The 14,908-nt window shown below is 35.6% G+C and overlaps 1 protein-coding gene across 7 annotated transcripts in view; it reads left to right on the top strand.

The window, feature by feature from the left end:
* LOC138696564 (A-type potassium channel modulatory protein KCNIP1-like) overlaps positions 1 to 14,908 on the top strand; it is a 728,319-nt gene that overhangs the window by 446,795 nt on the left and 266,616 nt on the right. For 6 of the 7 annotated variants that reach the window (XM_069821688.1, XM_069821685.1, XM_069821687.1 and 3 more), the window contains one exon: positions 4,951 to 5,071. The exons of the other annotated variant lie outside the window; for it this stretch is intronic. The gene's annotated coding sequence lies outside the window, so the exon portion shown is untranslated. The remainder of the gene's footprint in view (positions 1 to 4,950; positions 5,072 to 14,908) is intronic. 7 annotated transcript variants of the gene reach the window in all.

The following is a 14,908-nucleotide window of genomic DNA, read 5'->3' as shown; positions in this document are numbered from 1 at the left end:
TCAAGACAAACATTCAAGGACTGTGGACATTCCACAGAGCCCGGAGCCCACCGGAAACTAATAAAGATGTCATTTTCTGTTCTTATTTCTTCCGAAGAGGGGAGTTTTACACTACGCTTTTGGATATTGTGTGTACATGTCTACCCTCCCGCTCTCTTTTTTCTGAGTTTATGTTCATTTTTCTTATGTCTATATTAGTTTCCGTTAAATCATCTCTAAATACAATCTGTCGAATGCAGGTAATTTGAAGGATACAACACCACTATAATGCTTTTCACGTACTTTAATAATAATAATAATAATAATAATAATAATAATAATAATAATAATAATAATTTTATTGCCAGAACAAAGATACATATTTCTTTTTATATAAAACACTCTAGCACCACCCAGAAAGAGCAAGTTACATATTCATGCTCTGGGAGCATTCCACATAATGTTAAAACATTTTATTAAATAACAGAGTGAAAGGTAAAATAAAATTAATAATAAAAAGAAGAAGAAAAACACAGATATCATAATAATATATTGAACTTTAAATTTTCTCTCTAAACAGCAATTTTTAATTGTTTTTTTTTAAATAAGGAGCATTAGCAAATTGTATGTTTGGGAATTTATCTATTATCATGTTATAAAGCCTCGGACCGAAGTTGCTACTGTGATTATATGCTACAGTTGTGGTACATTTAGGTACTGTCAAGCATATGTTGTCTGATCTTTTGGTTTTATATTTTTGTGAATATAAATTAAATATATTTCGGTTTTTATGTACGAAATTAAATAATACATTTTTATAAATTTGATGAAAGTCAAATACTTTAAATTCTGAATACAATAGCTCTGAAGGATAATCAAGAGGTTTATTAAGGCATATTTTTATTATTGTTTTCTGTAGCAGAGTTGTTGGTATGAGGGAGGTACTATAAGCACTACTCCATCCTATAACGCCGTATTGTAATATAGCTTATACTAATGCAAGGTAAATCAGTCGTAAAGTATGGACATTCAAGTAATAGTGAATAATTTTTCTTAATTTATTGCACAGAAAAAGAACATGTTTATCCCAACGTAAATGTTGGCCGATTATTATTCCGAGATACTTAACTTGAGGAGATTCATTTAGAATAGGACAGTTACAACTATTACGAGTAGAAGAACAATAATGTATGAATTTTTAAACACAAGAGCGAATCAGGAGATTTCATACCAACAGACGTTAACGAATCTCACCTTTTCCGTGACTATATTATTTCGTCTGTGCGCATGTAATATTTAACTTTCCATAATTAACAGCGACCGAGTCTTAACATTACAATAAGACAGCGTTGCTTAAGCACGAATAGTTCGTGTTGTTCTGGGCGGCTAAAAAGCTGTGATCTATATGTACTAAGTCGCATGAAAAAAGGTACAAGCTAGTATTATTTTTATTTTATTGACTTACATTATAATTATCATCATTTAGCTATCATATAATTATGCCACTTGTCTGTTCGGTCTCATATCAGGTTTTAGTCTAGTAGTCTCTTCATAGGTCGTTTTCGTCTTCTTCTTTCCATTGGTATGTAGTTTTTTAATATCTTGGGTAGTCTTTCTTGTTATTCTGTCTACATCAGCTGTGACCAAAACTCGAGCTGCAGTGATTACATGCGACAGACAGTCTATGAAGTAAGGAGACGGAGGAAAGGTACTTTGCATGAAAACTACAACCAGTGGTGGTTTCTGTACTAACACCTTGATCAATCCCGCGGATAAAAATCTCAAGTTTTGCTGTATCAGTAATGTCACTGCTGTCATCAAAAGCCAGTGAATAATATACGATTTTTCTTGCTTCTTTTTTAACCTTCCTCTTGACTATAATCAGGAATTTTCTAAATTCTTTTCTCGATACTTGATCGAGAAATTCGTAGTTTTTCAAAATTAAAAACTTCTTATGGACAAGTTATTGCAGCTATTTTAATCATCTTTTGAGAAACTCTGTTCTATTAAAAGGGGTTAGAGCACGAGATATTTCAAACCTCATTAGGTAGCTGACTTCCCTACATTTATTTGTCTCTTATTTTTCTCTTCCTAGCTATGATTTAAGACATGTTCCTGGTGTTTAACAGTTTGTTGGCACATAATATTGAATCAGTTTTCTACAATATTATTATTATTAAATGAATAACTAGGCCTAATAAATATTTACCCTCATCTAAGGATTAAGAAGATTAAAATTGAGATAAAACCTAATAATTTTATCCTTCTAGGGAGAAGATCTAAAAATGTCAATATTCATGCACGTACAGAAGAATTATACAAACACATACGTAGTGGTCAGTAATAATAATAATAATAATAATAATAATAATAATAATAATAATACATTATTCAGCGTGGCAATTAATGTTTCTATATACTCCTAATTGAATCGTTGAGCAAAGTAAACATATTACATTTTGTCCGACAGAACAACAAAAAATTTCTCCTTCTCATTCTTTACGAAACCACCTCTTACTGCTTGTAGAGACAGAGTTTGTAGAGCGACATGATACCGTCACTGCTTGCCTGTAGTACGTGAATGAAACACACAGCAATGTACAGGAAACTCCTCGTACCCGTTTGAATATCTGTGATTACACGATGTAATCACGACACCCGCTTTGGTCACCGCTGGTCTACATGTTGCAACTATTCTGTTTTGTAAGTTTCAATTTTTTCCAAGACTGGCGTTATTTTCAAATCCTCTGCTATTTCTGCGTTAACTTTGCAGTCTTAGCAATAGTAACGGGTTGTTTTTCTCATGAATCTCATTTCTGCTGCTATAATGTTTGACACGTCTGCTTCTTTGATGATCCAAGATTTTTTGCGGTATCAGAGTAAAAAGAGTCAATTTGTTGTATAATTCGATTCTAATTTTTTAAATATTATCTTTGGTTTAAATATGTTATTTATTATTCCTGTTATGTTTAATTTACTTAGTTTTTATTAATATCCTTCCGTCTCTCGTGTAAGATTAAATTTCCTAAGTATTTGAATGCATTGATTTCTTCTATAACTTGATAACTTGGTGGTATATCCATAATGTGATAACTTGAGCTATATATAATCATAATTTTCCTTACTGTGTGTATCTAAAATATTGTGTTCATTGTATGTTTTGCACTTCACTATTATTATTATTATTATTATTATTATTATTATTATTATTGTTATTAGTCTTATATTTTTATGTTTTGTATGTCTCATTTATTTTGATATACTGTTCACATTTTATTAAGCATTTTCCTTTCTTTCTATATGTTATATGATGTCTGATTTCCACCGACTTGTTGTTTACATTATTATGATTATCTATTTCAGTTTTGTATGTAAAATTGCAGTGTACTTTACTTTGTAAATTTGTAGTTTTTTGTATCGCAGTTTTACTCCTGGTTGAGTATATATTATTTTAATGTACCGAAGTACATATGATATTTCCATGCAGATACTCTGCGTTATCATACGATGAAAGAGTAATGGAACGGAGGAAAATTCTCTCCGGCGCCGGGATTTGAACCCGGGTTTTCAGCTCTACGTGCTGACGCTTTATCCACTAAGCCACACCGGATTCCACCCCGGCGTCGGAAGAATCATCTCAGTATCAAGTTCGAACTCTTGGGCTCCCTCCAGTGGCCGCCCTCTGCACTACGTCATAGATATCTATGAACCCAGGACCGAAGGACGTAGAGCTGAAAACCCGGGTTCAAATCCCGGCGCCGGAGAGAATTTTTCTCCGTTCCATTACTCTTTCATCCTGGTTGAGTGTTAGAAAAGGTCATATGGCCTTAACTCTGTCAGGTTAAATAAACCTTTATTATTATTGTTATTATTATTGTTGTTGTTATTATTATTATTATTTTCAATAGCGATTTTACTTCTTAATGGGCTAAGTCCTTTAAATTTTGTTTCATTCTATTTTTAAAGATTTTTAGTCTATATTCTTTTATCGGTTTCTTTAATATAAATATGGCTTAAATGTCAAAACTGCACATTAGAATTCAGCCAACTATATTTTATAAATTTTTGGTTTTATTTTGTAAGCGCCGTATTCTGCATTTGTAACAAATTTGCCCTAAGGATCTCTCTTTCTTTTTCTCACTTTCTAAAACTTGCTACGAATTCAGAAGTGTCGAGTTCGATTATCAGAGAGGGAAATAGATATTAAGTTATTCCTTAATACAAGCTGTGTGCATCCTGCCTGTTTCTCCCTATTGAGGTTCCTCTTAAGAGAGCTCCCACATGTTAGTTTAGTGCAGAGATGGGGATTAGTGGTGAGAGTCAAGTAAGCTTAGTTTACTCACTCCACATCTGTGTCATCAGCGATAGCTTCACTCCCTTCCTTCTACGTTTGATTTTATACAAGACGGTACCAGGGCACTACAGTGCTGTGGTGCAACGCAGTACGAGTATAATTTGTTTGGACCTGTTACTGTACAGATTATCGTAATATGGGAATCAATATTGCATTAAGAGCGATACCTATGAAACAGCAACATTTTAAGTTAAAACTTTGTTGTAATGTAGGTTTAAACATTTCATTAAGAGTAGTGCCTATGAAAGAGTAACATTTTAAGTTAAAAGTTTACAGCAAAGACTATGTTTGTTTTTTGTAATACACATCACAGCCCTACTACTGTACACTGTGGTTTTGACCTTGATGCGAGAGTAGTCTATTTTGAATCGTACAGCACTACGCGCCACTGTTCTTCTTCAGGTCATTTGACTCATTGCACAATCTCCGTACTCACTTAACTTCCAAGAGTAGTGCCTAAGATTCCGGTCTCTAGCTATAAGTAATAAATTAAAATTATATATTGTATTTATTTTATTACGTAATTAATGATTATCTAATTTGAAAATGATATGCGGTAATTCTCTTAACTATGTAGTTTTGTATCATGGCTGATAGAGAAAATTAATTTTTTCTAGGCGTAGTGTTCTGCTTAGAAGCCTTGTTAATACAATTGGGAGAGCGACCACCTGCGCAGCAGAGAGGTCAGGAGCTTCATAACACGCATAGCAAAGGAATTTCTTTGTACTGAAAGATAAGGTATGGTTCTCCATTTCAACATACTTTCATATAAGATGTAACAGAAACTTCATTACCTATGTGTCTATTTCTTGTACTTGTATTTGTGTAGTAATATGATGTTTTGTCAATAATCATTTTAAATCAGTTCATTGGACCATATGATATGAATCATGCTAGTTTCGTAACCATTACATTAAATCCTTTTCTTTTTTTTTTTTTAAGAAATAAACAGAACTAAAATATATTGATTGATAGTATTTCGGAAATATTTTAGCGAAGATTCTTTTTTGGCGAGTAATAAATAATTACAGTAAATATTCTCATTGAATATTAAGTTCACTACTGTACGTAAAACACTTCGCAACCAATAGAGTGTGATATCGATAACACGGGTTTTGTGACGAGGTTAGATAGGGCTTAGCTACGTGACAGGCAGATATCTGTGACAGATAGCCCCAAAGTTATCCCAATCTTAGCAAGTGGTGTACCCTAGCAGAACTTTTACAAAAATATCTTTGTGCGAGTATTTCGATAATGAATAGTGCTTAGAAATTTTAAAAAGTTATAACACTTTATTTTACTAGTGCGAACCAAAACATGTTTGCAGCCCTTTAAATCGTAATAAATAATTCTAAAGGGTAAAAGGGTGCATTAATTTTAACCAGTAATAGATATAAATAAAACTAGTAGATAAGTTCGAATAACCGTTTTTCTATCTGTAATGACTACGGAAAGATCGAGTTTCTATTGAGAGATTGGAAGTGGATACGTTGCAACAGCGAATGGTTAATTCCCCATAAATAAAAAGCATATCTAGATACTCACGATTAGTAAATTTTGGCATTGTTCTTAATTGACTTCACCTTTAGAATTCCACAGACTGGCATAAGACTTGCTACTCCTGAGGTATAACGTAGGAACGCAGAACAGTGTACACTAGCCGAGGAACCCTTAAGTGCAGCGACGCCAGGTTTCCCTGAAGGTTCCGTCACACTGTAAATGCGTTTTTAAGGGGACAAGGTAGTCTAGGTGTTTTCATAGTGCGCAATGCTGATTGTAAATGATTACTTCTCCGAAAGTATAAAAGTTCTTATGTTCACATTTTTACATGTTACTCTACATGCTTTTAGGATTATATTGATGGTTAGTTTATTATATTAACTGTTATAATTGAGTTTTAAAAAATTGTATTCAAATGAAACTAGAAAAAAATGTTGAATTCATGGACCTTTCTCTTGAAAATTGGTTAATCTACTTGGCTAAAATGTTTCATACACATTTGCAATATACTTATATACATTCGCGAGCAAAATTATAAATCTAGCTCGGTTTTATATGTATTTTTTTAAATAATATACTTTTATAAAAATTCTACCGAGAAAAACCTAAAATTTTCAACACAGAAATACATCTAAATCTTGTAATGCATATTATGCTAGGTTTACACGGCGACAGTTTAGAGCGAGAGAAGGTCTAAAGTATCAGGAGAGCTATCTAACGGAGTGTTTACACGGTGACAGAATATAGCTTCTCTAAACCCATTAGCGAGCTCTCATGAGATTTATATAACTCGAAACTCTAGTGTTACTCTCCGGACCGTTTACATGGCGCAGACAGTTTAGAGTGAGAGAAAGTGTTGAGAGCAGGCTGGTCAGTGCGTTTACAATTATGGCAGAAGCACAACGTATTGCAGCGGCTGTAGTGATTGCAATTGTTCTGAAGATAGGAAGGCAGAGGAGAAATAGATCTACGTGGGAAAAACCTGGATATCTCGCCAGAACACGCATGAAGCTTACACGTGCCTTGTCAGTGAGTTAAGGATGGAAGATCCACTTCAGTTAAAAAATTTTCTGAAGATGTCATCATCAGAAATAGAAAAATTAATAACTTTGATCGGACCTGCAATTGGCAAAACAGACATAACTATGAGGATTGCCGTTAGTATAAAGGAAAGGCTGTTGGTCACACTACACTTCCTAGCAACATGTTTGTACCCTAAACACATTATTGTATTGTTCTTAACAGAATAAATTATGAATAATAATAATAATAATAATAATAATAATAATAATAAATAAACACGGGAAAAGGGTAGACTACAGTGCTCATGTATAATGTATTAAGTTTCTTTCATTATGTCCGAAAGGTATTGTATGAATTGAACAACTGGAAAGTAGTGCCTGAGTTTATAATATGTAATATCTTTTCATATGAAGAATAACAACCATTTATTTTAATATAATTGAGACGTAGAAGTTTTGAAATTGCATCTATTGACCATAAAATATTGTACGAAGTATTTAATACGCAACGGTAAAAGGTAAAGGTATCCCCGTAACATGCCATGAAGGCACTTGGGGGGCATGGAGGTAGAGGGGTCCTTTAAATGCCCCAAATGTCAATGTCACTAAGTGTTCTGCTACGAATATCTAAAACAGAACAGCGATCTGAGCGGCGGAATTGGCGTCTGTATGCTTACACGGCGAGAGTTTAGAGAAGAGAGCTAGAGATTATAGCTGAGTATAGCCAAATACTGTATTCTTCCATCATGCAGTGACGACGTGCAAGCGAGACTGAACAAGCGTTACCCCCTCCACTCCTAACCGCCCGTAGAACTGGTTTCTCCATCAAGGTCAAGCTTCACCAGGTTCCGTTCGAGCTATATCACCGTGTAAACGGTTTTGAGAATAGGTATCTCGTTGACTCTAATTAGATTTTAGAGAGACTAAATAGAGCGGCCTTGAAAACTGCTTTCGCCGTGTAAACACCCTGGACAAAGAAATCGCATATCCTCTCAACTCTCATTATAGCTACTCTAAATTATTCAACTGAGTTGAACTTTTTCATAAACTCTCGCGACAGAAGCAGTGTAAATGGCGGCAAAGAAACAATGGAGTGTCGAAGAGACGAAGATTGATTGAAGCATATGAATTGGAAAGTTGTTTGTGGGATGTATTTGACAAGAATTATAATAAGGACCTGAGAAATCGGGCATTGTCAAAACTAGCTGAGACTGTTGAGGCGTCTGAATTTGTGTCTCCCCCCCCCCCTTGCTAACACGGCACACATCAAGCCTATATTCGAGTTTCACGTAGATACGCGGATTTTCCGACCCCCAGATTCTGAGGTTATGACTGTTCACCTTACCAGAAAGTTGAAAAGTGACGTCGTCAGAAAACACCACGGAACGAATAAATTCATCATCGTTTTCAACTAAAGTCTACATACTTGTGCAAAAATTTCTTCGTAGCACTTTCTTCTCTGGTTTTAGGGCTTGCAGCAACTGTAGTAGGTAAGGATGAAATCGCAACCGTTTGCGAAGAATCGTGTCTTCAAATCTTTTTAGGACCCACTGGGTTAATCTGCACCAAACTTTGTTCGATAATGCCGTTGCACATTAATAACCGACTGGTTCACATGAAAATTAAGATTTTCTGTCCTCTATAGCAGCCATTTCCCGTCAAGAATGAACAAATTTGTTTATATGCGCTATTATGAGGCAGTGTTGCCACAACTAAACTTCTTGAGTTTCTCTTCCCATTGGTGTATTTTCATGCACCTCTGATTCATAGAACGTAAATTCCATGTGTGCCGACTTGAGCTATAATTTGCACATTTTTGATCGAGACTATCAGCTCCGCCCTTCGTGCAATTATAGTAGCCTATTCCATGCGAATAAATAAATAATGACTCAACCAACAATATTACTAACGCAAGTGCTATGTGCGGTCAGGTTACACACTGCTCAGAAGTTAGATGAATGCATGTGTCATAAAAACGCATGACTAGCCTATTCTTCTTTAAATGCTCTCTCTCAACACTTACTCTCACTCTAAACTGTCTGCACCATGTAAACGGTCCGGAGAGTAACATTAGAGTTTAGAGTTATATAAATCTCATGAGAGCTCGCTAATGGGTTTATAGAAGCTATATTCTGTCACCGTGTAAACACTCTGTTAGAGAGCTCTCCTGATTCTTCAGAACTTTGCTCTGAACTGTCGCCGTGTAAACGTGGCATGATTATTACTTTAGACCTGTATTTCAAGAGTTATGCGCCACCTTTTAAATCTCGTACGCAAAAGTTAATGAAAAATATCAACTTAGCTGAATAATTTAGAGTAGCTTTAATGAGAGCGGACAGTATATGCGAGTTCTCTGTTCAGGGTGTTTACACGGCGAGAGCAGTTTTCAAGGCCTCTCTATTTAGACTCTCTATTTAGATACTAGAGTCAACGAGATACCTGCTCTCAAAACCGTTTACCTGGTGATACTCAGCTACAATCTCTAGCTCTCTTCTCTACCCATAAACTGTCGCCGTGTAAACGTAGCATTATAGCAATGCAAAAATGCTCTCATTAAGTCGTTATATGATGTACAGCGAGTGTGCAAAATTTCAGCTCTGTAATACTAATAGTTTCTGAGATATAGGTGCATATTTACATAAAAAAGTTGTTTAAAAACGCGTTTAAAAATTAACATCAATCTAGGACTTACTTACTTACTTACTTAGATTAGATTAGATTAGATTAGATTAGATTAGATTAGATTAGATTAGATTAGATTAGATTAGATTAGATTAGACTTATTTATTTAACCTGGTAGAGATAAGGCCGTCAGGCCTTCTCTGCCCCTCTACCAGGGGATTACAACTATAACATGAACAATAAGATTACAATTAATATTAAATTTACAATTACAATTACAATAAAAATTAAAGTACGACAAGAATACCTGATTAATGAAAGCTAGACATTTTATCATAGAAGTTAAGAACAAAGAATATTTTTGTATTTACTAAATTACAAATTAAACCTACAATAACAAAATTCTATAGTGATGAAATTACCGGATATTGAGATATTTTGTGGTAGATTAAAAGAACTATTTACAAGAAACCATGTCTGAACGAGTCTCAATTACTGACCAAGTGCCTAGTAAGTTTGCGTTTGAATTGAATTTTATTTCGACAGTCCCTGATGCTAGCAGGTAACGAATTCCAGAGTCTTGGCAGGGCTATTGTGAAAGAGGATGAGTATGAGGAGGTGCGATGGGATGGTATTGTTAGTATTGTTTCATGGCGAGAGCGTGTGTTCAGATTGTGGTGGGAAGAAAGGTAAGTGAAGCGAGACGACAGGTACGAAGGAATAGAAGAGTTCAAGATTTCGAAGAGAAAGAGAAGTGAATGTAAATTTCTTTTCTTATCTAGTTTAAGCCAACCTATTGCTTCCAGGGATGGGGTAATATGATCATATTTACGAACATTGCTTACAAAACGTACACACAAATTATGAGCACGTTGAAGTTTCATTTTGTTGTCGCTGGAAAGGTCAGTCAGTAAAATGTCAGCATAGCCAAAATAGGGAAATACAAGGGTCTGCACAAGGGACTTTTTTAAGCAAGAGGGAAGATGAACATTTATCCTTTTTAGCACATGAATAATAGAATATACTTTTCTGCAGGTTTCTGTGATTTGCATGTCCCAGTTGAGATTATTATCCATGTGAATGCCAAGATTTTTTACCGAAGAACTGAAAGGGATATGCACTGTACTTACTTTAACGGGGGAAATGTCGAGGTGCTTTACAGCGTCGGTTTGCCGTTTGTGTCCTAATATGATTGCTTGTGTCTTTCCAGGATTGATATTAAGATGGAATTTCTTTGTCCATGTCACAATCGAGTCAATGTCTTTGTTCAATTTATCTATAGCGTCATTTATTCGATCTAAGCGGGAAGAGATGTAGCATTGAAGGTCGTCAGCATACAAGTGATAGTTGCAATGCCTTACATGAGATGTAATATCACTGACATATATTGTGAACAACAATGGTCCGAGTACCGAAGCCTGTGGTATACCTGATGTTATGTTAAACCAGGAAGAGCTTCGATTCCCGGATACAACACATTGTTGTCTTTCCCGTAAGTAGGATTCGAACCAACTCACAGCAGTCTCTGACAAATGCAGATTTCTCAATTTATGGGTGAGCAGGTCGAAATTTACAGAGTTGAAAGCTTTGCTAAGGTCAAGAAGTGTTAGTATTGTTACTTTATTAGAGTCGATTGCTTCACGAATGTCTTCTGTCACTTTAAGTAGAGCAGTGCTTGTGTTGTGTCCAGCTCTGAAACCTGACTGATACTTGTCGAATAGTTTGTGTTCGTTCATGTAGTTAGTAATTTGTCTGTGTACGATTCTTTCCAGTGCTTTTGATATGGCTGGCAGGATACTGATTGGTCTATAGTCGTTCGGGTCGGTGGGAACTTTGACTTTTGGAAGAGGAAGAACGAAAGCTTGCTTCCATATTTTAGGGAAAGTTGAAGTGATTAAGGAACTATTGAATATGTGTGCAATTGTAGGTATTACTATGTCTTGTATTTTCTGTATGAGTAATATGCTAATGTTGTCTGGCCCTTGAGCTTTCGTCTTGATGCGTCGGATGGCTTTCATTGCGTCAATAGGAGTGACGTCAGTAAAATAGAATTTGTCTCGAGTTGGGGGAGCTGAGTCAGGCAAAACTGTGTCTTGTTTCGTTGTGTTGTTTAAGGTCGGGTCCTTTACAAAGTGTTCGTTCAATCGGTCAAGTGGGATGGGTATGTCTGCTTGTTCACTAGCCCTTCCAAGTCCAATGGCCTTCAGATTTTTCCATAACTCGGAAGGGGTTGTGTTGGGCTCTATAAGTTTGTAGGAGTATTTGAGTTTAGCGTTTCTTATTAGTTGAGTCGTTCTGTTTCTTAGGTGTTTATATAAGTTAAAATATTCGTCGTTTTTATTGCGGGTGTATTTCCTATAGGCTAAGTCGCGTTCGGACATCAGGCTACGTATTTCAGTCGTCATCCAAGGGGCTGGGGTCTTTCTGGTACGTTTGGTCTTTAATGGTGCGTGTTTGTCATAAAGTTGAACTATTAACGTATTGAATAAGTCTACTTTCTCGTCTGCAGTTCGTAATGTCCAGATCATGTGCCATGGAAGTTGCGCAGCGTCTTCTTTCAGTGCGATATCATCTATTCTTTTGATATCCCTGTAAGTAATTACTCTAGGAGTCGATTTAGGACACTGCAGATTAAACGATAGATAAATGATATCATGCCCTGATAGTTACTTACTTACTTACTTACAAATCTACACTAATATGACCACTGCTATTTAGACCTACATAATTACTGTTATGTCGGAGTAGTCCACTATTCTTTAGAGAAATTTCGATTTATTTTACTTTCGTTATGTTACTTTCTCATCTCTAAGATTTCATTACCTTAATGCTTGACGAAACTTAGAAACCTGAGATGGAACATATTTTATAACTATTTATTGGAAAATATTTCGACTTGTTTTACTTCCGTTATGTTACATTCTAATCTCTAAGATTTCCCTATCTTTACACTTGACGTACCTCTGATTGAAATTCCGGCTGATATTTACGTCTATTATCAGGCAGTGCACCTCGCTTGACGAAATGTGTTAGTGGAAGAACAATGCTGTTTCTATTCATCTCAAGTCTGATTAGTGTAATATGTAGCTAGTCAGTGATGTATGCAATGGAGGGGGAAAGGAACTGGCCGCCCTAACCCATTATCTCTTGGCTTGTTGCCTCATAAGTGGTTGCTTGTTAGTATCTCTTATGAGATTCAGACCTATCTTCGGACTGTTGACTAAACAATAACACTTGGCAAAACTTAGAAACCCGAGAAGAATTAAGGATCCGTTGCCATCAATGTGCAGTGCACTGTCTACACTTTATTTTTTTGCAAATGAATAATAATAATAATAATAATAATAATAATAATAATAATAAATATTTATTATTATGCAAACATTCTTTCATAATTCCTTATTCTTCACGTGATATTAATTTTGTTATGTTACATGTATTGGTTTAATGAAATAAACGTTATCATCCAAAACGTTCTCGGGCTTCCAGCCGGGTAATAAATTGGTGATCTACCGACGTTTCGAGGATGTTCATCTTCCTCGTCTTCAGGGTTAACTGATATTTAGGGGGATATCTTGCTCCTTATTTATATTGTCGGGGGAGAAGTATTCAGCCGAGGAGCTGGGCGCTGATTGGCTGTCCGTGTTCCATGATTTTATTATCAGATAATAAAATCTTAGGGCCGTATTCATAGACATTTCGCAGCACGCGCTACGAGCGTACTAAGCTAGCCCCGGCTATCCATTGGTTACTAGTACAGAATTCAAATCATATCCTATCGCTAACACTGATTTATAAATACGAAAAACGCTGATAATCCACCGAAAGCCCGCGCTAAAAATGTCTATGAATACGGCCCTTAGATATGAAAACATAACAATTTACTTAACATAATTCGAAATTTCTCTAAAAAAACAGTGAAGTACTCCGACATTTATTAATGTTTCAAGTCGGGTTTCTAAGATTCCTCAAGCATCAAGACACTGAAATGTTAGAGATAAGAAAGTAACATAACATGGAACACGGACAGCCAATCAGCGTCCAGTTCTTCGGCTGACTATTCCTCCTCCCGGCAATATAAATAAGGAGCAAGATATCAGTTAATCCTGAAGACGAGGAAGATGAACATCCTCGAAACGTCGGTGGATCACCAATTTATTACCTGGCTGGAAGCTCGAGAACGTTTTGAATTATCTCGTCGCCAGGAAAGCTTCAGTAGTTATTTTAACATTATCATCATTCGGTATATGATAAAGGAATTGAACTTTTATAAAATAAGTACAATGTAACTTGTAAGAAAATATATCTGTGACACTCATTTTCAGCCCTTCTTTATTTGATGAACTACTGTACTACAAGCATTTACTAAAAATCTGTTACTATAGGTTAATTTGTCGTGCTTATAATAAGGAAAGAATTGTATTTGTATACAAAATGTAACTTCTTTTTATAAAAGTCATAAATTGTTACACAGTTTTTTCTCAACTTACGACATCCTGGCACTAACCATATACTTGAAATTACAGTCCTTCAACATTCCGCAAAATTCTCTTTCTCTGTCTCTGTCCAGGGTCCAATAAAGCAAATAGTAGCAATTTCCAGCTCCCATTCTTAGTCCTAGATGGCTATACCATTAAGCACACTGTCCCTCGGCTGTGTAATAATACAGTGAAAATTTAATGACACATGCATCTTCTAAATTTGAACGTCCAAGTAGAGACAAAGAGGGATTATCAAAAGTCCTTTTGGCAAGTGGTCAGGGTTGGCAGTATTACTATCCTCATAAACTGGTGCAGACATCCCAGACGGTCACATATACTCACTAGGAAACTAATGGGGATCCTGAACATGGAAATTATGTGCCACTGTGTTGTCTAAATGTATGCTAAAAGGTGTGAAGAGAGCTTTGGCGAAATTGCACATAATACAAAGCCACGTATAATCATTGTAGTCTCGTTGTATAGTTTCTTCATTTGGGTAATGCATCTAGGATTATATTACCTTGTCTTGCTCTTTCACATGCTACTGTACATTACTGTAGACGAAGCCATTAACTTGTTTCTGTTCCTATCCACTCACGCATAGCTTTCTTACTACATTAGAGCAGATATAAAACCTTAAAGGAAAATATGTCATAGTCACATTACTTCTCTCAAAAGTTCACATCTATGTTTTATACTCGCATAATAAATTTAATGGGAAGATTTGTCAGTCCAAACAACGCCAGACATTTCATATCTAACACTTTTCTAGATAGCCGTTCCTGTAGAAGTATATATCTTTAATCTAGGCAAGCATGCTAAAAATTGACTACTAGGTGGCAACCTCTGATTGAGGTGCTGGCTGATGTGTACATCTATTACCAGCCAGTACATCTCACTTGATGATATGTGTCAGAGGAAGAATAATCATTGTTTGTATGCATCTGAAG

This window comes from Periplaneta americana, chromosome 3 (assembly GCF_040183065.1).
Source record: "Periplaneta americana isolate PAMFEO1 chromosome 3, P.americana_PAMFEO1_priV1, whole genome shotgun sequence".
Lineage (NCBI taxonomy): Eukaryota > Metazoa > Arthropoda > Insecta > Blattodea > Blattidae > Periplaneta > Periplaneta americana.
This window is presented reverse-complemented; position numbering and strand designations above follow the sequence as displayed.